Source organism: Seriola dumerili, unplaced genomic scaffold (assembly GCF_002260705.1).
Source record: "Seriola dumerili isolate Sdu_G_001 unplaced genomic scaffold, Sdu_1.0 BDQW01000025.1, whole genome shotgun sequence".
NCBI lineage: Eukaryota > Metazoa > Chordata > Actinopteri > Carangiformes > Carangidae > Seriola > Seriola dumerili.
The window spans coordinates 1,428,115-1,452,499 of record NW_019174280.1 but is presented as its reverse complement, the minus strand read 5'-3'; the positions used below and the strand labels follow the sequence as shown (position 1 = coordinate 1,452,499).

At 41.2% G+C, this 24,385-nt stretch overlaps 1 protein-coding gene across 1 annotated transcript in view; it reads left to right on the top strand.

The window, feature by feature from the left end:
- LOC111240382 (leucine-rich repeat and fibronectin type-III domain-containing protein 2-like) overlaps window positions 1-24,385 on the top strand; it is a 71,515-nt gene that overhangs the window by 5,416 nt on the left and 41,714 nt on the right. Inside the window, exon 2 of the mRNA XM_022770378.1 lies at window positions 5,182-5,281. The gene's annotated coding sequence lies outside the window, so the exon portion shown is untranslated. The remainder of the gene's footprint in view (window positions 1-5,181; window positions 5,282-24,385) is intronic.

Below are 24,385 nucleotides of genomic sequence, written 5' to 3'. Positions count from 1 at the left end.
TCATGGAGAAAAAGCCTCTGATTTTAATGTGATTGACGTTTGTGTGCTATGACTATTATACACATTCTTTCACACAGTTTGTGCAGTGTTCAAATCTAAATGAGCTGAGTGTGTGGAGACTGCATGTAACATTACTGCTACTTCGTAATTTCATTCCCATATATTCCAGCACTTCAAGCACCTAATTTCGGCATTATTGCTGCGAGTTTCAGTGCACCAGTTTTTGGGGCACCCACAAAAACAAACCTTTATGTTGCTAATCCAAAGGGGGTAGTCAGCTTGATGTAATCAGCCCTGACAGGTGAACATCTGCTTCCAATTGAACTATGATTGTTGCTGAACATAAGTGTCAGCCCTTTTGTGTAGCCCTCTTTGTGTGAAGACCTACTCGGGTCTGAAGTCTGCTGCAGAGAAATGTGGCTAAGGACATGTCAGACTGGTGTGTAGTGTTGGTCCAGTCTTCATGTTGCTCACAGATCAGTCTAATGTTAGTCAGACTGTTTCACAAAAATAAAGACTGACTGATTTTAAGACAAAAACATTAGACATCTTACTCCCAGGCTAACTCAGGCCTCAAACCACTGTTACCATGGTAACAATCAATGACACCTGTGCTGACCAGTAGCACCCAACAACAAAAAACAGGAACATGGGTCATATTTGCGGTTTGCGGTTATGAGAGAGCAAAGAGAATGGAAAGAGTTTTCAGAGACCACAGCCACTTTTTTTTCCAAATCAGATTTTTCTTCTTTTTTTTTTTTCTTTTATTGTTTCACTCTTCGCGGAATTTTCAAAGTTAAACATCTTTGTAATAATTGAATTCTTCCAAAGACAAACATTTTCTGCTGGGGTGAACAGAGCTGAGCGGGTGGATGGATGCGGATTGAATTTATTTACCCACAATTCATTGTTCCACAGTCTACCTTAAGATAACAAGAACTAAACGGCTTTGTGCAACAGATGAATTGAGACTCAGTCTATCTGAAGTCTGACTATTTGTTATATCTAAGCCACAGTTTGTTTCTGTCTTTGTGAAACCGGCCCCTGGTCATTGCAAAATTCCTCACTCACATGTGCCTTCTTCTCTGTTGGGTTGTGGAACTGCCAGTCTGCAGTTAACAGAGATTGTTTCAATTCTGCCTATGCCAACCGGCTTTCCCTTGAGCTTCTGGCGCTCACTGAGACCTGGATCAAACCAGAAAACAGTGCTGCCCCAGCTGCACTCTCCACTAACTACACATCCTCCCAGACCTCCTGACGTCCAGGTGAGGAGGTGGAACTTGCTTCCTTATTTCCAGCAAACAGAAGTAATTAACCATCCACCGAGATAAATGGTTGAGTTTGTGGATGAGCTAGACACACTGCTGTCTTCCATTTGCGAAGTTGGTTGTCTACTACTCATCCTAAGACAGATGAACATCCATTTAGACAAAAGCGACCGTTATTTCATTCACTTCACTGTGTGCCTCTGGGAACTGCCCTCTGTTCCACCACCTCAGCTGCAACTTGTCCTCCAGCCACTTTTCATCAGTGCTCGCCTCCGCTCTTCCTTGTCTTTGCACAGTTTCCTCACCAGAGGTCAATGATGCCAGAGTCTCTCTGCTCTACACCAACATCATGTCTGGATAACCTGTGTCCTCTATCCACCACACCTGCTCGCTCTAACCTGCCTCACCCCTGGCTGACTGACAATATCTGAAAGCTGCGTACTGATCTCAGAGCTGCTGAGAAAAGATAGGACAAATGCAGTGACCCTGCTGATCTCAAGGGTTATCAGTTGCTGCCATCTTCCTTCTTTTTTTAAAGTATATATTTTTTGGGCTTTTTACACCTTTATTGGATAGCACAGTAGATAGAGACAGGAAATGGGGAGGCAGAGAGAGGGGGAATGACATGCAGTAAAGGGCCGTCCGATGCAGGATTCGAACCGGGGCTGACTGCAGCGAGGACTGTAGCCTCTATGTATGGGGTGCCTGCTCAACCCACTGCGCCATTCGATGCCCCATCTTCCTTCTTTTTAAGCATCAGTGCTGCCAAAGCTGCTTTTTACAATGATAAGATCAGCTGTATCACAGATACTCGGAAATTATTTTCCACCTTCAAAACCTTACTCAGTCCTCCACCGGACACTGATATCTTTGCTTCCCTCTTTACAGAAAAGGTGGCGGCCATCAGTAGCCACTTCTCTGAACCACTTAAGACACAACCAGTCTCCCCTAGTTAAGGGCACATCACTCTCAAGCTTTCACTCAATCCACTCAAGTTGAAAACTATTGGCCAATCTCATTACTTCCATTCTTACTTAAGGCTACTGAAAGGGCAGTTTTCAAACACGTCTCAGAAATGGAAATCACCTCCTTGATCCAAGTGATTGTCTGTGACAGAAGCCCTCAGGGCAGCTTGAGCTGCGGGTCAGTCCTCAGTTCTTATCTTGGCAGACCTATCAGCAGCCTTTGATACAGTCAACCACCACATCCTGCTGGCTGTACAATCTGATGTGGGTATCTTCGGCATTACATTTTCTTGGTTTGAATCCTGTCTAACTGGGCAGTGTGTCATTGCAAGCACAAATGTCCATATCCCATCGCTTCCCCCACTGGATTACCTATGGCCACCTCCTTGGGTCTAATGATTTGCTCACATAGCTTCTCTTATCACCGCTATGCAGACAATATCCAACTATACCTGTTGTTCCTGCCAGATGACCCCAAAGTCTCGGTGAGGATCTCAACTTGTTTCTTGTTTCAGCTTGACATATCTATATGGATGAAGCAAAGCCACCTTCATCTAAACCTCTCTTAAGACTGAACTCTTCCCATCATGACTGACGACTGGCATCCCGGCCAACCAGTCTCTCCATCATGATATCATCAAAATCAACTCTTCATCTCTCACCCCAATCAAGGTTGCATGAAACCTGGCTATCATGATTGATGACTACTTATCCTTCTCTGAGCATGTTTCATCTGTCTCTTGGTCATAGGACAAAAGAAAAGTTAAGCCTTATACGACTCAGCATTTCTCATTTCTCTTTCATTGCACTTCACCTCTACCTGATCTCCTTGCACTTTGTCTTATTGAACAGATTTAGTACTTGGTGCTTACTCAAAGGTCGCCTTTTCTTTGAATCAACCGGTTTTAAACGGCCAGTTTTAAACATGTCACTTCATGATATATGTACCAAGCAGGATGGGAAACGGGTTTCATCAAAATTTTGTTTCTTGCCTGGATTCCGTCGTGTATTTTAGTGGAATTTTAAGGTATTTGTACTCGACTGTATTTCCATTTCATGCTGCTCTATACCTCTACTCCTAAATTACTTTGCAGATTAAGATTTTACATAACAACACATGAAGAGTTTATAAAATACAGTGCACCAGTGATTGCCCACCTTTTGACCCCTTGCAAAAAGCAGTGTGGTCCCTTGAGGTCCCTTGTCACAAGTTTCAGATGTCTATGAGTTGTCAGCAGTTTCACCATTTCCCCTTTAAATGTGTGTGGCAGATCTTTTTTTTTCTCCTGACCCCTAGTTTGGTCACAACAAAACAAAACTAACTAACTAACTAACTTTATGTAACTTGAAACTAGTCTGATTGGAGGAGGAAGATAACCACCAGGAAGTAACTCTAGTTATATTGCTGTGTTGATACTATTACTGAAGGGAAGGATCCAAGTATCTTTTTCACCATTGGTCTAAAATATCCCTGTATGCCATAGTGTTAAAATCTCCATTCATTAGAAGTACAGGGCCAGTAGACCAAACTAGCAAAAACAAACTAAGACCAAAAGTTCACCTACCTTTGGCCACACATAAAAAAGCAGATTCACAGAGGAAGGAGCTGTGAGTTGACATGTACTGTAGCCTTAAGTGCATGATTATCATGTTTTCGTGTAGACAACACTGGACTCGCATAAATCCCACACAGGAACTGATCTCATTTTGTGCTCAGTTGCTCCCATCCATGTTTATCACATGTGGTTAGACAACAGCAACTGTACACATTGTTTCATGTGGCTCTGCTTTTTAACTATGGACTACTCTTGTTTTTTCTCCTTTCATTGAGTTAAAGATTTATGGAAGTGCCTTTTTTCAGTGCCACTGTCCCAAAGCTATAAAATTACCCACATTGCACTTGGAAGCAGCAGTTTCCCAAGCTTGTTCTTGCATGGGATAGCACATTTTGATCTTTTTATTTTGGAACTGACAGAAACTAATGCTACATAGAATAAGGATGGGTGTGATCACTCAGTTGTTACAAGTCGGATGAATATGCAGATGCAAGTGTCATGAGGCTAGTCTGTGACAGGTTGACTAGATGCTCACATCCTATTTACATTCTGTAAATGATGTGGGATCAGGCGGCCTTGTCATTGCATCTCATCGGCTCAATCTCCCAGACAGGATCTGCAGATATTGACGGGCCTGCCTGTGCTACTGTTTTGTTATTCACTGTGTGAACTCACCAAATCCACCCCACCTAAATACACTGCTTCCTTCTGTTTCCCAGGCAAGCGTGCTGCCAGAGGAAAAATGATGAGTTGCAAAGCCCATCCGAGGGCATCCATTGGTCAAATTCACATTGTGTAAACTGGTTGGGTTGCTGGAAACACATCAGACATCACAACTAACAACAATGAGAAAAAATTGCAGTCCCTCCAGTGGAACTGAAGCTAATTCTATCATTGTAATCCACTCTGAACAGGAACGTTCTCTAAGTAGCTAAAATGTAAAATGTGTAAATTAGCTGTAAATGTTGGCACAGCGAGAACCAAAGGTCATTACCATTCATCTCCGTCCCAGCAGAGCTTCCATGGAGACTAGTTACAGTGACACTGGTGTTACAGGAACTGATCTCAGGAGGGTTTTCAGCCCTAGAGCTGGATGTTAACACTATTAATCATAGCTGGACAGGAAGCTACTGTAGTTGAGCTGAACATCTAATTCCACTTTAAATTTAGTGTATGAGCGATATAGAACTTTCTATATGTGTCTATATATAGACATGTATTCATTAATGTGAAATAAATGAAGTAAACCATGTGAAAACACTGGTATTGTTCTTTAAGTGTGTGTTTCTGCAGGGTTCTTGTTAGAGTCCACATGCCTGCCTGTGTGACTTTTGTTTTTGTGTGACGGAGCATGTCTCAGCTGAAGGTGTGCTGTCATCCTGTGTTCTCCAGGTCGTCTGTTCCTGTTGGTGTAGGAGTGAGAGACGTGGAGGCTGTGATTAGCGGGCTGAGCCCGTGAGTGAACCTATGGCAGAGAGACAGCACAGTGCAGGTAAGAACTGCCAGACACACAGAGGGACAATCTGCAGCCAACTGAAATACAACAAAACACAACAAACTCCAGAAGGACATACCTGGGGAGGGAGCCTTCTGTTACAGAGCATAGCACACTATGACTAACAATCTAAAGCATGCCTAGCAGCAATCCATTCATTCATCCAATCCACTGTCTACACTCAGCAATACAGTCTTGTATTGCTGAGTGTAGACAGCAGAGATGATTAAACTGATGATAAGTGAGACTGACACTGATACTGATATTTGGGAGTTAACCACCTAGCAGCTCTGTAAGGCTTCACTCATACCGTTTCCACCAAAATGATCAGGTATAACAGGTTTTTTAAACACAGGTAAACCTGCTAATAAAAGCTGATTGACTCCTTTTCCCCTGCCAGTCGAGTTTGTCTTTCTGTTCGGACTGAGGACACACACAACTGCAAGGAGTGATGTCATCACATGCACCTACAGAGCACACACACAGACACAGTGGAGAGAGAGTGAGCTGCTAGCTGCTGTGTAAACTAGCAAAACTGATGTGTCTCGTCTCATCCTCAGGTTGTTGCTCCTGTAAATGTTGGAGCCTCTGTGAGAGACGCTTCCATCAGTGATTGTGTGTTTTTAAAACTTATTTCTGGGCTGCAGCTTCACTCTCAGAGGAAGGTGTAATGGCAGTGTGCTGGACAGGTGACAGGTGTGTTACAGTGTCTGTCTCTGAAAGACATCACAGCAGGAAAAGGCGTGAAAATTAACAGGTTCACTCAGGTGTTGTGTTTACATCATTGCCAGAGTCTACTGCAGAGTCATGTGACCTGGATGTGAATGCGGATTGTTCCCTTTTCCATTACCAACAAAAGCCTGATGTTAGAGAGTCGTAGCGGGTTTTTTGACCAGTGGAAAGGGGGCTTTAGACATAAGGCTTAAAATAGTGGTGGTGCTTTTAGTTAAACACTAAAGTCAGCATGCTAACATTCTCAGAGTGACAATGCTAACATCCTAACATATTTAGCAGGTATGATACTTACCATGTTCACCATCTTAGTTCAGTGTGTTAGCATGCAAACATTTGTTACTCATCAGTAACCACAAAGTACAGCTGCAGCACAGTTTTGCAGGTTTTTGTTACTTAATGTGATACAGTAATGTGACGAGTTCATTTAAAATTCAGTGGTCGTATGGCAGCTACTAATTCAAATATTGTTCAGTTACTTTGGCATGTGGGGATCAGCCTGTTTGCTGTCTGATTATTATTAGTTTGTTCTGTCTGTGGTCAAAGGACAGACTGGTCCAATGTTGTGTCATAGTCTGTTCACCCTATCATGTCTTTACCCTCACCTTATCTTTCACCCCAACCAGTTATATTTGCTACACCTAACCATAACCTAACCCTAACTCCAACCACAGAGGTCAGTGGCACAGGAGACACTGTAGGGAAGGGAACAGACTTTGACACAAGAGATGAGGTGTGCGCTGTAGCCTCTAAATGTGACTCCAGGTAATTCAAAGGCTGCCTTATTTAAATATTGTGTGGTCTTGGCTGGCTGTTGTGGTAAATGTTAGCCACAGGTACGTTCAGGACATTCAGGTGTGATTTAGAGTTGGAGCATATGTGTAACCAGAGGCACCGGCAGCCATAATCCTGTACAAACCATGTGGACATTTTTTAATTTAATTTAGCTTGTTTTTCAACATCCTGTCTTGAAAATAAAATGGTGGTAACAGGTGATCCTGTCTCATTTTTTGGCAGCATCCACTCACTAACGTTATGATGCAAATACATTTGAAGGCCACTGATTGGTGTTATGTCACAGGGTAGAGGTCATTGCATGATCAACATTTCTGGCGCTTAATCATGACATTAACAGTGTTGGATTTAACAGCAAAACAGTTGAGCATTTTTCAGGCTTTTGAAAATAGAAAGTGAACTATCCGAAACGGTGTGCAGCATGTGCATTGACTCTGCTAACGTTAGTGCTGCTAGCATTAACGATACGAGCTACTCGTCCATGATCCCTCCCACTTTGCAAATAGGTGAGCTACCATTGTGGCTACCCCCCCATCAATGACTGTTGTCTAAGCCCAGAACACTTGGATGATGATATCCACAGTATGTGCATCTCAGACTTTCAAGATATTGGCAAAAAAACATGAATTGATTTCTCTCTCTCTCTTGCCTCGCTCACGCGCTTGATGAGTAGACATATATGTGTGTGTGTGTGTGTGTGTGTGTGTGTGTGTGTGTGCGTGTGTGCAAAACCTAAGGGTAGCCTTCAAGCAGTTTTTGTGCATACTAAGAAATATAATCCTGCCAACACCACTGTGCTTAACAGCACTTGTCAGGTGGGGACTTCTGGAGAGCTGTGGCACTGAGACAAAGCTGGCTGCTGGATGGTCAGTAAGTCCCTTCAAACTGTCATGCTCCCTGCTTGTTAAATTGCCAATTCAAACAAATACGACATATGCATGTGAAGGATTTCAAGTTGTTTAAAGGCACAGCTGACAGCTGAATCAAGAAACCAATGTAACACGTTGATTGTAATTGATAACAGTTTTCAATTAACTTGCTCCAAAACTGGTCATGAACCAAAACATTAATTGAAATCTTTTTCCTGATGATGACAAGAAGTCAGGAGATCACAGTAGGCATCATCCTCTGGGGACTGTGGACAATTGTAACAAATTTAATGGCAGTCAACGTTGCCATTAAATGTCAACCTGATTGTGGCCACGTGAACAAAAGAAAACAGGATCACCAAGGTCAGGAGGGTTCATCCTCTGGTGGCCATGGATGTGTGCAAGACAATGTAAGGCAATCCAATCAGTTGTATTTAAGGCTTGACTCAAGTGATTGACCAATGAACACAGAGCCACTCCATGACCTGATATATCAGCTGTTTGTTCCTTTACAGAGACACACAAACAAGTGTCATTAATATTATTACGAATATCATTAAAGAACTGTGCCTAAGATTTGAAGTGAGTGGGAGTTTATTAGTTTGGTCATGGTCATTTCCTGTTTTATTTTGTGGTTACTTTCCTTGCGTGTCATGATGTGTGTCATCATTTGTACTTCCTGTCTTTGTCCCGTTTCCCTCCTTGTTGATTGTCTGCCCCGCCCTAATGTGTTTCACCTGTGTTCAATCACCCTTGCCTCCCTTGTGTCTATTTAGTCTCTGTGCTCCCCTTGGTCTGGGTCGGTTCGTCCTGCTTTACCCTGTGGAACTTCTGTTTGGATTTTTGATGTTGCGTCCCTTACTCCTGTGCTCCTTGTGTTTTTGGTAGAGTAAATTCTTTTCACTCCTCCTTCCAGCATTTGTGTTTTTTCTGCATTTGGGTCCAGCTAACTTAAACCCTGACGGATGAACTTACTAGTGTTTGCTGATGAATTAATTAACAGCTGAGTAAACATTCATCCAAATGTCAGGAAAGTCTGAAATTATTGAGATTGCTTACATTTCCTCAACTTTATATGTTTTACCCTACTTACCATTTTATGTTTTATTTGATTTAGAGCTGTAATATGTAACAATCCTGCATCTGCAAACAACAAGGCCCATGCTATTTATTTTGAGTTGTGTACTTAACATCAATTCTCAAACCAAAGAAATCTGTGATTTTCACGTAATGTGTAACAGTGCCTTTCACGTGGATGCCTGTCAATGGCGTCAAATCCCCTCTGCACATGTGTCAGTGTTGTGGTCGTCTGCCAGAAGCATCAAAATGTACTTTGTTTTCCATTTATATTTACTTATGATTTAACTTTAGAACTATACATTTTTAACTATGTATTTTAACTGGATCAAGGGTTTTAGGCATCGGACGTCTGGATCTTAAATGATCAGAGAATAAACTGGAAAATTTGATTCAGAGAGGAGAACCACCTCTGTGGATAATTCAACTTCAGGTAAAAACCTCCTGAATAACTGACACTGAAGCCTTCCTTCTGATTGGCAGAGCTGACCACAAATGGAAGTTAGAAATACAGCATCACTTCTGATTGGCTGAGACTGACTGCAGCCTCTTGTGGGATCCACATGTTCGAAATTTTGCACTTTAAAGACTGTGAGGAAAAGGGGGAGAAGTAATTAAAATTGTCTTCAGGCTGAGGCGGAGCTGGAGGAACAAATGCCAGAGGCTGCAGCTTCTGTTCATTATATAAGTGGATGTTTGCAGCAGACTTCCTGCCCGTGTCAGTGGAGAGAAAACTTTCTCATTAAGATACTAGGTTGTTTGGATAAATCCTGATTTCAACTGAAACAGATGAAGTCTTGTTGCCTCGTCTAATAACTGAATGTCTTCCTATTAGGGACAGTGTAAAAATTAATGGGGTGGGGAGGTGGCTGAATCTAATATTTAATTTCATTAAAAAAGTGAGACCCTCCTCTATCTTTATTTATATTTTCATTAGACCCTTCTCCTGACACTGAAAACAAACTGCAGTTCTCTTCCCCCAAGGCCTCAGACCAGAAGGTCAAACTTCAGCTGCTCTCTAATGTTGGATGAAGTTACTAAATAAATGGATTTACAACTGTGCCACTGTATCTTCACCCCAACCTGAATGACAAGGGATGATACTGATGTTGGACAGATGTGTATGACGTGTGAATGTCATAATCAAAGTAGTGACATGATGAGTTGTGTGAACGGGCACACTGAAGACGTTTCCTTCAGGAAGTTGTTCCAGAGAGCAGTGTTATATATGCACACAATGCAGTCTATCCAGTCCTGTTTTTCTGTTTTTTTTTTAAATAAAATAAATCTGATATTCAAATAAATGTTAATTACATCAGACATTACATCATTTTGTTCATGTGAGCCTTCCATCATCATTTCTTGACTCCAAAATTTCTGATAAATTCTATAGTCCAGATGGATCTGGTGCACAATACTGACTGATACGGCATTTCCCACAATGCATTATCAGATACAAGTATCATTCACCAAATGGAATATTGTTTTGATAAATGACTGGTGCACAGCTGTGGAGCTTAATGTGTGCCAGTCACCAGCTGCGGCCTCTGAAGGGATTGAGATCTGTAATATTTCTGCCCACTCAGGTTCCAAATAGGAAAACTTTATATGAATCAGATTTGATGGTGTTACCTGAGATGAGGTGTCTGACTGTCCGGAAACGATTTAACCAATCAGGCTGAATGATTCTGATGACCAGGCCAGTTAACCAGGTTTGATGGTGCCTCAGAGGGAACATTTTCCTCTGCATGACTAGTGATCCATGGAAACAAAGTCCTCCGTGTTGAGTGGTTTGGTGAGTTTAGCTGTAAACGAAAAGAAAAGATGATGAAATGTGCACTCAGATCTGGCTGTAGAACTGCAGAACTGATCATTGTAGTAATTGTCTGAACCGTGAACAGCCACGGTCCCTTATTTTTTGAAATGTACTCACAGCTGCTGCATTTTAACTAAAGTAGCTCATGTGCTGGTAAATGTGTAAGAAATAGGAATGGGTTGAGGAGAGCAGCTGATACATGTGTGAGGATCGTTCAGTGCTGTGGGGGCTCCGTGGGGTTCACCATTCTTCAAGCTGATCCAGAGATCTCCTTCGGACTGACAGATGCTTGACTTTAAAGGCGCTGACAGCAGATGCCTCTTTCATCCACAGAGGGCAGCCATGCGTCACCTTCCCCCTCAAACAGCAACTCAATCTGTGGCAACGAGCTGGGACAGGAGGCCATCAGTCAAATAAAAGATCCAACGGCACGTTCACCGCAAGTGTTTTAAAATTCACAAAGTGTAAATGACTTTGTTTCTGAATATGTCAGTGGTTTACGTTGCAGAGATGTAGTGGCAGCTGTAGATGTGAGTGAGTCAATCCCCATAGACTCCCATGTTAAAATGTCCAACTTTACAGCAGAAATAAACATGTTTACAGCCTGGTACAAAAACAGTTTTGGTCTCTAGAGCTAATTTCCTCCTTCATGACAACTGTTTATATAACTCACCTGTCACCTCACATTTTATTAAGGCTTAAAGTTATGGAGAATTGAGGGCGTGGCCTCTTTGAGTGACAGATGGGTGAGTGTATGCTTGCCACAAACCGGTATGCACGAAGTCTCAGCTCCAGACATGCCCCTCCTCTTTGACCATATTTATATTAGCTGGGAGTTAGGGGCGGAGTCAAACACTGCCAAGATGGCAACAGAGTAGCAGCTCAATCTGAGCTTCAAAACCGCTCTTAAGAAACCTGTGGGTGACGTCACAGAGGCGACGTCCATATTTATTTACAGTCTATGCTTCAGACTGTGTTGGAAATGAACATGTGACTTCTATCATATCTGCTTTAACAGAATCTCAGTGAGAGCCAATTAACTTATACTGTATCTGATGCAGAGGATCACTCAACAGACAGCACTGTAAAGCTTAAACCTCTTTTGTCTTGACACACTGGTGTGTACGTGTGAAGCTTCAGATTTCCACAGAGGAGGTTCAGAGCAGAGTAGCAGATGAAGTTTCCCACTGACAGGATTTCATGTACTTTCTCAGTCACATTCTTTCAGTCAGGTCCTCTTATCCCCAAAGAGCCGGAGCGGCAGCAGCAGCTGAGTGGATCAATCTGAGAATTGCCCGTGAAATTCGAAGCGTTCCCAGGCTTAAATCCTTCTGATTACTTTTCACGGATACTGTGAGGATTTTACGCACCACACCGAGTGTACACAACCTCTGGCACACACCTTCCAAATATTGAGTTGCATCCCATTATGAACAGCTCTGCTGGCTGGAGTCTTCCAATGTCTTTTCAAATCACCTCTCAGTTCATCTACATCTCCCACTCAGGACCGATGCAGATGGAAGCTGAGGTCAATGAAGGATCAGATTTTTCTCTTTCTCTCACTCACTCAGTCGATTTCATTTACAGCCAAACTATCTATATAATCTAAATGTTGTGCTGTTCTCTTCTTTCAAAAGTGTGCCAAAGGCTAATATCTAAGTTTGACTGAATACTCGGTCTCTTATATGACTGATGTAACTGTTTACAACATTGTAGATACTACAGGTGTGCAGACAAATCGATTCACATTAGAAGTGAAATTCTATCTCTACAAGTTCAAAATCGATCCATAAATTCCCAAAAAATTTAATATTTAATATTTCATTTCATTCATATTTTTGAGTCTTATAATTACATGAGTTTAGCTCGTCAGTCCTATAGATGATGCTGTGTCGATTACCACCCGGATACTCCTCCTTGACATGAGCAAGAAGAAAAGTACAGTGCGAGCAATGGGAAACATAAAGGACAAAAGTAATTCAACCTGCCTCATCTTCAGTGAAGGCAAGGTCATTTCAGATTTTATAACCTCGAGGAGAAGCAGCTTGATCAGACCCATGTTATCTGCAGCTTTATATGGAAGATCTGAGCATCACTAAAGAGTCTGTCATGTAGAGAGCTAATAAAAACAAATGAAATGGTCCAAGTTGTCATATTGACATTTAAGGTGTATTGATTGATTTTCAAACATCAATCATGCATTGAGTAACACGCAGGAAAACATTCCACCTTAAAAGATGTTTGGTGCTGGTGCTGCCGAAAGCCTCTGAGCTGCTCAGTGAATTAAATGGTTAATTAGTAAAGATGAAAAGACAGAAAACAGCATTTCATTCATCATTCACTCTTCTGACAGTTTCTTTATCCATGATGCTTTTACACAGAAACATGACGGAGTCAGTCTGTTACACTTGGACAGCTTGTGCTGATGGAAATGAAAGCTAACTCAGCTGCGTTTTCATAGCCTACCCTGTTAGCTTAGCTTGACCTCTGCCTGCAGCTTATATTAGTTATAAAAAGCTATATTTTTTGGCGTTTTTGCCTTCATTCGGACAGTGCAGTGAGAGATAGACAGGAAGTTCAGGGAGAGAGATGGGATGACATGCAGCAAAGGGCTAAGGGTCAGACTCGAACACGTGGCCACTGCGTTTTGGACTAAACCTTAACCAGAACCTTACCAGGTGAGGCACCAAGGCAAGCCACCCTGCACTGCAGCTTTTTTATCTGAATGAATGTTTCCATCTAGGGCAACCACTTGTCCCGGTTTTTGCGGGATTGTTCTGTTTTTTGAGCGATGGTAAAACCTAATTTATTACCTCCTGCTGATTTTCCGTTTTCTTTTTGGTTATGATTAATCCTGTGTCTGTAAACATATGTAAACAGTCCTCAATTTGCCTTATTATCTATCAACCACCGCCCATCCACATCTTAGTGGATGCAGATGTCCTGAGCAGCGAGTTCCCGGTTCCACTCCCAGCTGGCTCTCTGTCCATGTATTTTCTGTCACTCTCTGTCCTATGAAATAGAGGCATAAAAACAATGCCACCATGAATTCAGGCAGAGAGGACTGAGGCAGGTCCCTAACATGAGTGTTAGTAAAAAAAAAAAAACATGGGGGGAGAGAGGGATGGCGAGAATTGTTTTGAATCGAACCAGAGCCCAAAAATCGAAATTGAAGCGTGAAATTTTTTGAATTGTGCACCCTAGTAGAGACTCATGAATGTTTTTCTACTACATTAATTTAACAAAGATATAAATCTGGGGACCACTGTATCATTTACAGGCAGATCTGTCACCGATTATTTCCTCACACAAACTGCAAATCCTGAAGGGCTGCTGCATTCTCATATTTGCAGTGCATTTGTTTTGATTGAAGAAACGTAAAATTAAAATAAAAGAAAATCCCATCACTTTGCAAATGTGGTGAAATGGGTCCGTGTGCCTTGTTTGCTCTGCTGTGTACAGAGGCAGGTTTCCTGAAACCCTCCATGTTCAGATGAAGGGAAACTGTAAATGTTTGTCTCTCACTCATGTTGACAGGTGAAACATGATGTTGTCATCGTTTGGGATCATCGTGTAAACACAGCTCACACATCACGTTTGTATCACAGGCCCCTGGATTTATACAAACACCAACTCAGTGTGGCTCGTGCACAGCAAAAATCACTGTCAATCAATCTGTAAATACTTCTTACTCACTGGTTTCGGTATACATATAGATCCAAGAGTTGTGTGTTCACTCAACAGTCAAGAGTATATATATATATATATATATATATATATACACACACACATACACACACATGTGTATACATATATATGTGTGTGTGGGTGTGTGTGTGTGTGTGTGTATATATACATTCATACATACTCCAAATATAGAGTTAGATTTTAACACTCTTTGAGTAAAAAAATCTACTCCAAGTCCTGACTCCTGACTGTGGCACTGTATCAGCACTGTCAAACACCTGCCATGTCACACACAACACTCACATACTCCAGTCTTTCATTTTGGTGTACACCAGTGGCGGAGAACCCGTCCGAAGAACCGGGACATTTCCCTCCATCCGCTTCTCTTTAGTCACTTCTCTCTCTAGTCTGTTGCAGTGTTGTAGTTATTTAGTGAAAGTCTTTAAATAGATGAATATTTTTGTGCTGGGGTTTGAATATTGTCATTCAGTGTGTAAGGTGTGGCCTACATTTTGAGTGTGCATGCTGTTGTTAGGTTTGATTTAAATGTTTAAAAGGAAAAACTACAGACGAAACAAATCCTGACTGACTTATCTGAAAAGCCAGGGGAGAGACCAGGCTGGCTCCTCTCACAAAATAATAAGACTTAAAACAGAGAACACACAAAGTCAAACTGTCACAGTATGTTTAGCTGTTGTGTCACACACAGGAAATAAACTCAAGCAGCGAATGTTGACAGCTGTGTCATTGGTGTTTAATGTCGACCGTCTTTATTATGTCAGTTCTCTGACTAGAGCACTGAGACCCAGCTTTGAACTCGACTCACACTCAACCTTGATGACTCAAGGCAGGACTCAGGCAGTGGGGACTCGACTTGGACTCAACCCAGACTCTTCTTTGGTGACTCAGACATGGACTCAGACTGGAACACTGGGGACTCAAGACTCGACTCAGACATCATTGCTACCCAGGCCCAGAATTTTGTCATTTTAGGGGCAAAGCCATAGGACACAAAGGCCATTGAGTGATTTGATGTTTCCCATGCAGAAATGTAATATATGACATATGTTCCTATATCAAGAGTGATGTTGCCACATGTCACCTTTAGAGTGTTATATTATCAGAGACAGAGACAGACAGAGAGAGAGAGAGAGATGATGCTGGAGGAGAGAGAGAACTAGTTAGTTGACAGGTACTAGTTAATTAGTTAGTTGCAATCACTGCTGCAGTGACGCTTTTAGAGCAACCTTGAGATTCTGACAGTAAGACACAAAGGCCATGGTGGTCGTAGCCAAATCCGGCAAGGTTGGATGGTGGATCCAGGTGGGCGGGGCTTGGGGCATGGCTGATGACGAGGGGCTCCATCTATTGTTACAGTTTCTATCATTCTGATTGAAGCTGTGTGACAAATACCTGCACAGTGGGCTGGAGGGTTGCAGGTCTATTTTTCTGTCAAACAATCAAAGTACTTTTTACTTGGACTGGATTTACGCTGGCTTTTCTGTCCTGATGTAATACTAAATACATGACAGCTCCTGTATTATGATATTGACTTTGCTATCAGCCTTCAAAAACCCAGCTAGTGTTCAACACCAGAGCTTTATGTTACCTGCTTTATGTTAAGCTGCCTTGTCACCCTTCATACCTGTTCAAGAGCAAGACAAGTGACACGCAAGTCTCAGCAACATGAACTCGTGCTTCATAGTCTGAGGAGTGTTTGGTTCACTGATAAGCTGATTCAGTTTGTCAGGTGGTATCACGGCTGTCGGCCTTCATGCTGCCAACTATCATCTCTCAGAATCAGTGGAGCTGTGGCAATCTCAGCTCTCACTGATCAAAGTCACCCCTCCCACCCCCTAAGGGTGGAGCAAACCTCACTCAGGCAGAGCACTACAGGCAGTGCAGGGTGCAGAGGTCAGGGAGATATGCCCCTCTTACTCATCAGGCAACTCAAGTAGTGCTCAGCCCACTGAGTGACAGATGGGGGAGACAGCAGAGTTATGTGAAGACTAACTGCTAACAAGAAAAGATAAGAAATATAGTGTATAGTGAGTTTAACTTCACTGTGTGGTTCCCCACCCTCTACAAAGAGCACACATACCAGAGCACACCTATATAACCACTATTCCTATGGTGACAACTTTACATAGATCAGTCAGCAGTTTCATCTTGTTGAGAATATGACGCATCCAGCTCAGTAATATTAGACCATAACATTGATGTAGTAGGTTGTACAGCAGCAGGTGAATGAACACAAGTAATTTGTGTTTTTAATGATTTCATTTGCATTGGAAACATCCAATCACAGGTCAAGCTAAGCTAACAGGCTAGGCTATGAAAATGTAGCTAAGCTAGCTTTCATTTCCTTCAGCACAAGCTGTCCAAGTGTAACAGACTGACTCTGTCATGTTTCTGTGTAAAAGCATCATGGATAAAGAAACTGTCAGAAGAGTGAATGATGAATGAAAGGCTGTTTTCTGTCTTTTCATCTTTACTAATTAGCCATCTAATTCACTGAGCAGCTCAGAGGCTACCGGCAGCAACCGGCATCTTTTAAGGTGGAATGTTTTCCTGCGTGTTACTCAACGTATGATTGACGTTTGAAAATCAATCAATACACCTTAAATGTCAATATGACAACTTTGACCATTTCATTTGTTTCTATCACTCTCTACATGACATGTGCATAGTGATGATCGGATCTTCAAGGTCTTAAAAATGTGGAAAAATATCAACCGATGTGAACTGCTGATATTTTATCCCAGTCAAAAAAAGTGTTGGACTGGTGGCTGCGACAGCACTACAGCTATGTTTAAAAGACATCGGAAATACTTTAGTACAATCATATACAGTCTTTGTGTTTTGTTCCATCTACTGTGAGCTTTATCTGTCAATATGGTTACACCTATATAATATAAGCAATTCAGCTAAGCTGTGTTAAATTTATCTCTGCTTGCAGTTTAAACATATTATCAAGAAATCAAACACAGTCCACATCCTGCATACAGGCAGAGGCAGAGTCAGGACAGTTTTGTGAAAACCATTCCTGCCACCTTTTAATAAATTTAATATTTCAGTAAAAACATGAATTTGTTTAATGGATGGAGCCAGACGCTTTGCTGCAATCAAATACAATACAATATTTATTTTTTGATCCATTACTGTCAGATGTTCCAGTTCATCTATCCACTCCCTGCATACAAAAATCAGTGGAGCTACTGTCCATGTTTCAGTTAAAATTAAAGCTCCATATTTTCCTCTTCTTCTGTGTTTTATTTGAAGTGTTGATCCATAAGAAGATATATTTGTGGTTTTAAGAACTAAAAACCATCTCAATGTAGTTTTACATCTCTTCTCTCAGGCTCAGCTCTAGTAACAACAGGTCGTTGAGCGAATCATAAGAGAGGAGGCTCTGAACTTATCTTCTGATTGGCTCACTGTTTTCTGAGTGATCCAATAAAAATATAGCAGATTTCAGGTAAACACTCAGAGAAACCAAATCCTGTAAGGATTGTGGGTCCAGGTGGGCGGGGTTTGGGGCGTGGTTGACGGCTTTGTTGTGACATCACAAAGTTCCAGAGGTCCCTACGACTCAGTTTCTGAATACAGGCTGTGTGCATTTCTCTGTAGACTGAGCGCTTTGATACTTTCACAGTATGAAAGTACTTTTAATGTGAGAGTTTTTGCTTGTGTTTTATGTCTTTTTTGTATTTATTGTTATTGTACAGCACTTTGGTCAACAGTGTTGTTTTAAAAAAAAATGCTTTATAAATAAAATTGAAATGGATTGAATACAGAACCTAGACCTGCTTTATAATCAAACAACACATGGACATCTACCTTTAGTCTATATGGACCTTTAATGTTTCAATCGAAGAATGAATTTGATGAAATGCCAGGAACACTTTGCTTCAGTTGAATACAATAACTATTCTACTGTCAGATGTTCCTGGCATGTGAAGATTTCCCTGTTACCAAAAAGGAAAGCTAATTTTTTATTGAACAAATGAATTTGTTCACTACACAGGAACGTCTTTGTGCAATCAAGTACAGTACAGCGACTAATTATACACTGAATACTCTCAGACAAGTGCTTCTCATTTTCAGCAGATGTTGAGTGTTAAACCTTGGTCATGATTGCATAGGAAGAGTTAATTAAAAGAACTTAATGTGTCTCTAATGGGCTGATAGAGGACTTCCTCACCTCCCCTCCAAAAATATCAGCTCAAAATCCTACGATAAGACTGTGAACCATGTCTAATAGCCTCAGCTCCTACTCTCCCCACTGAATCATCCTGCACTCTCCCACATCCTCCTCTACTCTTTCTAATTTGCTTTCATCACAAAAATCCCCCTCCGTCTTGGTTTTTAGCTTAGTCCTCTTGTTTTTCTGTTACACGTTGTTTTTAGGACCAAAGAAATGTGATGCATCTATACTTAGACCAACTACCTCCTCTGCTTTTAATGTTGCTGATGTAAGAGTTGAAACTGGTTCTTCTAAGCAGCACCAGGTGCAGTTGTTGTTCATGCCTAATGAATGACGGGATTCACGTCCATAGCTTTAGCCTTTTTATTCCTCTGCGCCAGCAACAGTCAGAGCCGGAGCCATACAGTTTTCAAGTCATCTGTCTGTCCCATTCTTGTGGACATGATATCTCAGTAACACCTTGACGGAATTTCAACATTCACTTGGACTCAAGGATGAACTTATTAGATTTTGATTGCTAAAGGTCAAAGGTCAAGGTCATAGTGCCCTCACAAAATATGATTATGTACTTGTGAATGCAATAGCTCTGTAACGCCTTGAGATTTGAGATCTTCAAATTTGGCACAAACGTTCACTTGGACTCAAGGACGAACTGATTAGACTTTGGTAGTTAAAGAAACCAGGGTCAAACAGTCAAACCAGATCCTTCAATTTGCTCCTCAATGAGAGACAACAGAGCTGTCAGGTAGGGCTCTGTTTAGAGGAGGAAGAGAGGAGGATGTTGCTAGTGTCACTCAGATGCTCTACCATGGTTAATTGGCACCGTTTAGAAACACTAATGGCTCTTCCACAACAGTGTCACATAGTGTCCATAGCAAACACTGTGCACATCATTACCTAAAATGTCTCTTCACCAAAAGCCTGGTACAAGAGATGATCATTTGTTGGTTTTTTGACACAGTGTTTGTTTTGTTGTTTTAATGAATCTATTTAGACTTAAAATGCAGGATAGCCACCATTCTACTAACATGTTAATGGGAATAAGAAGTAGGTTCAACATGGCAGCTTTTCCTCCTTGTGCTTCTGACATTGGTCAGGTACAAACTAGGTGTTCAAACCAAACACAGAGCAGCAGAGTTCTCTTTCAAAAACTGGTCCACGGTATAAAAAAGGTTGGGGACAGCTGCCAGTGAGAGTAAAGAACGAGCAGTTGCAGGGGGGGGGGGGGGGGGAGTATACTGCAAGAATATTAATTTTATCAATCCAACAGAGCCATAACTCATCACTCTCTCACTCTACTGCTCTGAGTTGCTCTCACGCTGTTTCTAATGCCTCATTAATGTCAGGCTTTTAATGTTTAGAAGTAGGACGTATTAAGTTTTATTGACATTAGCTTAATGTTGCATAAACAAACAGCTAAGTTGAAGTAAGTGGAAATAATTGGTGAATTGCTCTCATGGAGTCACAGCTGTAGAAGTTAAGAGCTGCACTGTCAGTGTTAGGTAGTTTAAACTATGTTGGTTGATAAGAAATGCCAGGACAGAAATGTAAAAACAAACTGAAGTGAAAGCAGTTCCAGAAATATGGAGGGTTCTTACCATATGACAGAATTAATATAACTATAAGCTTATATAAGTGTCTTTCAATTGAAGACATTGTTGATTTTCCAGTGCTAAATCATGGCTACTATTTGAGAATTGAGTGTAGGCCACTCTCCAGACATGTTTTAAACTCTGTAAAAATCCTCTGCTATGATTTATATTTTGTTCAACATGATTTTCACATGTAAAAAGTAAAAAAAAAATAAAAAATCAAAAACTGGGTCTGAAGCTTATCTACTCTTACTTCCTGACTGATATATCTGAATTAGGGTTTATGCCCCACCCACCACCTGCCACATATTTGAGCCTCAGTTGAGACCAGAACCAGAGACTAGCAGACATATCAGAACAGTTAGCATAGTTAGCATCTTTTATTTGTTTATGTTGTTTGTTAGCTTGTGGCTGACACAGTGTTCGTGGTTGTGCTACACTAACTCTCTCTCTACTGACAAGTTTTCAGGTTTATTTAGCCCCGCCCCCTGTCCCTTCAAGTTGACAGGATTGATTCCTTAGGTTTGTGACGATGAAACCCTGGCTGTCTGAATCTGTTTTAATGGTTGGTTCACTGCAGTTCAAGGTGGAAACCCTCAGTCATGGTGTTGATGATTATTTCACTCATCATATGTCTTGTATTAGATAAAAACATAATTTGGATGTTAACGAGGTTAAACACTTGATTTTCATTGGAGGGTGTCTTTAAAGACACTAGCTCTAACTTGCTGTTATGGCTTAGGACCTACATGAATGTGAATGCACAGAATAGGGTTTAACACGCTGATGTGAAATCAGGACTGCAGTGTGGGAGCAGCCGTGTACAGCAGCTTAGGACCCTGTGGACCAGATCACAGAGGCAGCTTGGCATAGCAGCAGATGTGTTCTCCCTCTTCGGGGACCACCATATGGAAACGCTGTGTGTGTCTGCCTGGCGTGATCACCGTACACAGTACAGCTAAATCACTAACACTGCTCTCTTCGTAGCTGTTAGCTCTGAAAAGTTAATAACTCAGACCATTTTACAGTCTGCCGACTACCAAGGCAGTGAGAACAACACAAAAACACATGTTACATAGTGACTTCAACTATGTTTTGTGTGTGTGTGTGTGTGTGTGTGTGTGTGTGTGTGTGTGTGTGTGTGTGTGTGTGTGTGTGTGTGTGTGTGGAAGGTAGATATTTAGAAATGCTTTTTTACTCCAAGCTTCTGAGTGAGTGTCTGATTGACAGCTGAACAGACGAGGGCACAGAGACAGTGTAAATTACAGTGGCCCTGAGAGCTCAACACTCTGCAGTCTAAGAAAACAAATGCAAAAAGACAAAACACAAACACATTCAGAAAACATCGTCACCACTTTGACAACACATGAGCTGCAAATAGTCACAACAGGTTAGGACTACGAGCCAGGTTTATAAAGCTCAGAGTGAGCTGCTCCACCGTCATCATCTTGGCAGTGTCCGCCCCTAACTCCCAGCTTATCAAACAGATGACAGCAACATAAATATTCATGAATAAAATCAGCTTTGATGAAAGAAGTTTTCTAAAACCTTTGATAAAAAGGAAATTTGGAGGTTGCTCTAGAATGATTGGATTTTATTACTGAGAGGGTCAAGGTCGGATTTCTTGAGAAATGGGTCAACTATTGTCATGTTTAAGGCTGGAGGGAAACTGGAGTAGAGAAAGAGCTATTTACAGTGAATAAAATAGCGAGGCCCACGCTGTTAAAAAGCTGCTGAAGAAATGTATTATATCTAAAAGACTTGAAAAGGATTTGAGACCATGAGCTGTGCTCCTTAAAGTGCACAGTGAAACAGCCTTGAACCAACTGCGAAGGGCTGAGGCGGTCATGTTGTACAGAATGGTCTTTGGTTATTTAACGGATCTGGAGTTTTGTAGGTGGTGGATTCATCACAGAATTGATTGTATTTAAAGGTAATCTGAACAATCAGCTCGTCCCTCTGTTTTCTTTCAGCTCATCTACATTTTCTGCGTATTTGTGTGGTGTATTCATTTAACCAGAGTATCTTAGGAGAAGGTTTTATTTTTCTGATTTTGGCAGGAACTATAGAATCCAACACTGCAAGGATTAAAGTGATTTAGTAATTTCTCAGTGGTAGAACAAGATATTTGCCTCATGAAAGTCTTTGGCAGAGTCATGATTGAGGATTCAGGTACAAACAGTAGACAATACTGGAGCAGGAGGAGAAAGCAGGACCTTATAATAATAATACTAGTATACTATATTATACTTTACTATGTAATTTATTTATGTAAGTTCATTAAAACAACATAAATGTTAAAAATTCTTAATTTCTCATTCATTTTAAACAATCTATTTTCACATTCTGGGAAAGTGGTCTCAGAATTTTGGCCCCTACTTTTTATGATATCAACATATACTGACAGGCTGTGGGATGGATCTATATTTTTGTAACATACTGTATGTCTACAATATAAGCATCCTGGGAAAAGAAGAGACACCAGGGGGACAACTTTTATTTAGAGGGACACAATCGACCTGATTCAACTAGGTCTCAGTAGTCATGAAAAAATCTAACTGGTTTATCATAACAAAGTCTTGGCAGAAAGACAGTGATCTGATATGTAACACGTTAAACCAGACTGTTGGTGATTAAAGATTCAGCAGAAGTGTCTAGTTAGTCAAGAGGAGACACCACAGGCTTCACACTGATAGGATTATTAAGGCTGTGTTTAAAATACAGGGAGAGACCTGATGGCTGCTACATGATGACATTATAACTGAAGACAAAATTTCAGCCTCTAATCTACTTGGGATCAGGCCATCAGAACTATAGAAGGCACCATGCAGCCAGAGAAGATCAAATGTATACATGTTTGGGTTTTTCTGCTTGGTTTCCAAAAGGTTTTCACTCTCTCTCTCTCTCTCTCTCTCTCTCACTCACTCTCTCACACACACACACACACACACGTACATCCTCCTCCCTTGCTCCTTTAATCATCCAAGTGAATCAGCAAATGTGGCGGCTGCAGTTGTGCTCACCCTGCAGGGCGATACTCCCATATCACATTTGCTCTCATTCTGTGAAGGCAGTGATACATGAATCAGAGTGGCTTTAATCAGCGTTATCATTACTGTCCAAAACAGATACATCATTACCGCAGGTATCCTTGGGATATTCTCATCTCATCTGTTTCCCAGACCAGAACCAGAACAACAGAGGGTGTTATCAGGATTAACAAACCTCAGTCTCCCTGCTCCTTGTCTCTGGGGCTGGACCAAACTGTTAGTTTAAAATCTTTTATTTACTGTGTGTCTGTGAATTTGGCATCAAAGGCACCACTTAGATTTTGTTCTACAGTAACATTTGATTAACTACGGTGGAATGAGTACAATGTCCTTGTGTACATTATTTTTTCTGCAGAATGGTTTGTATGACATGATGAAGGGCTCTCTTTGTTCATCACATCAGTGTTTGAATACATTCAATTTTCACCATTATCTAAAGCTATCATAGCCATACCATACACATCATATTCTTTTCATTTGTACGTCAACTGTTTATTGTTTTTATTGTCATTTACATGTCTGTCCATTATATGTGCCCTTCATGACACACTTGTTTTTGTTATGCAAAGTCACTAACAAAGAGCAAAAAAAAAAAAAAAACAAAGAAAGGGAAGGAAGTCAAAGTGTGAAATATGGTTCATAAAACAGGCTTGAAAGTGCTTTGTCTTCCTGCGTTAGTAGCTTTTTGTGCCTTTAACTGTGGGGCTGTGTCTCTGGAAACAGCTGTATATACACCACTGTTCCATCTGTGAGCTGGGATCAGTGTTTGATGCAAGTGATGATGTGTAGCTGTAGGATTCTGGGACATTCATTTATATTTAAGTCCCGCACTCACAGCTTTAAAGCCGTTGAACTGAAGATGTGTTGAGTTTGTTTATAACAAAAACAGTTGAGACTAAGATGTGAAATGGAGTTAACAAAAAACAGGAAAAAGAGAAACTCAAGCTTAACTTTTTATTTCATTAGTCCAAAATTAAGCACTTTATTTTGATGTGCATATTTTTCTCAAGTTTTGTTTTCTGTCATGTTGTTATTAGTTATTGAATCCCTTATTAAATGAGAAAAGAACATTTAATCATTAGAGTTATTATTTATAATCCCTCCAGGCCCCATGAGAGTTATGTGGTGAAAGTTTCAGGTGAGGTGTAGACCCCTGAGAAGTCACACACCCACCTGCAGGTGGTGCTGGAAACTAGGCCAGTAACTCACACTTTGAACATCACATGTTCTTAAACCATACGTGCATGTGTTCCCTCATGAAATAGGCCACGCTCAT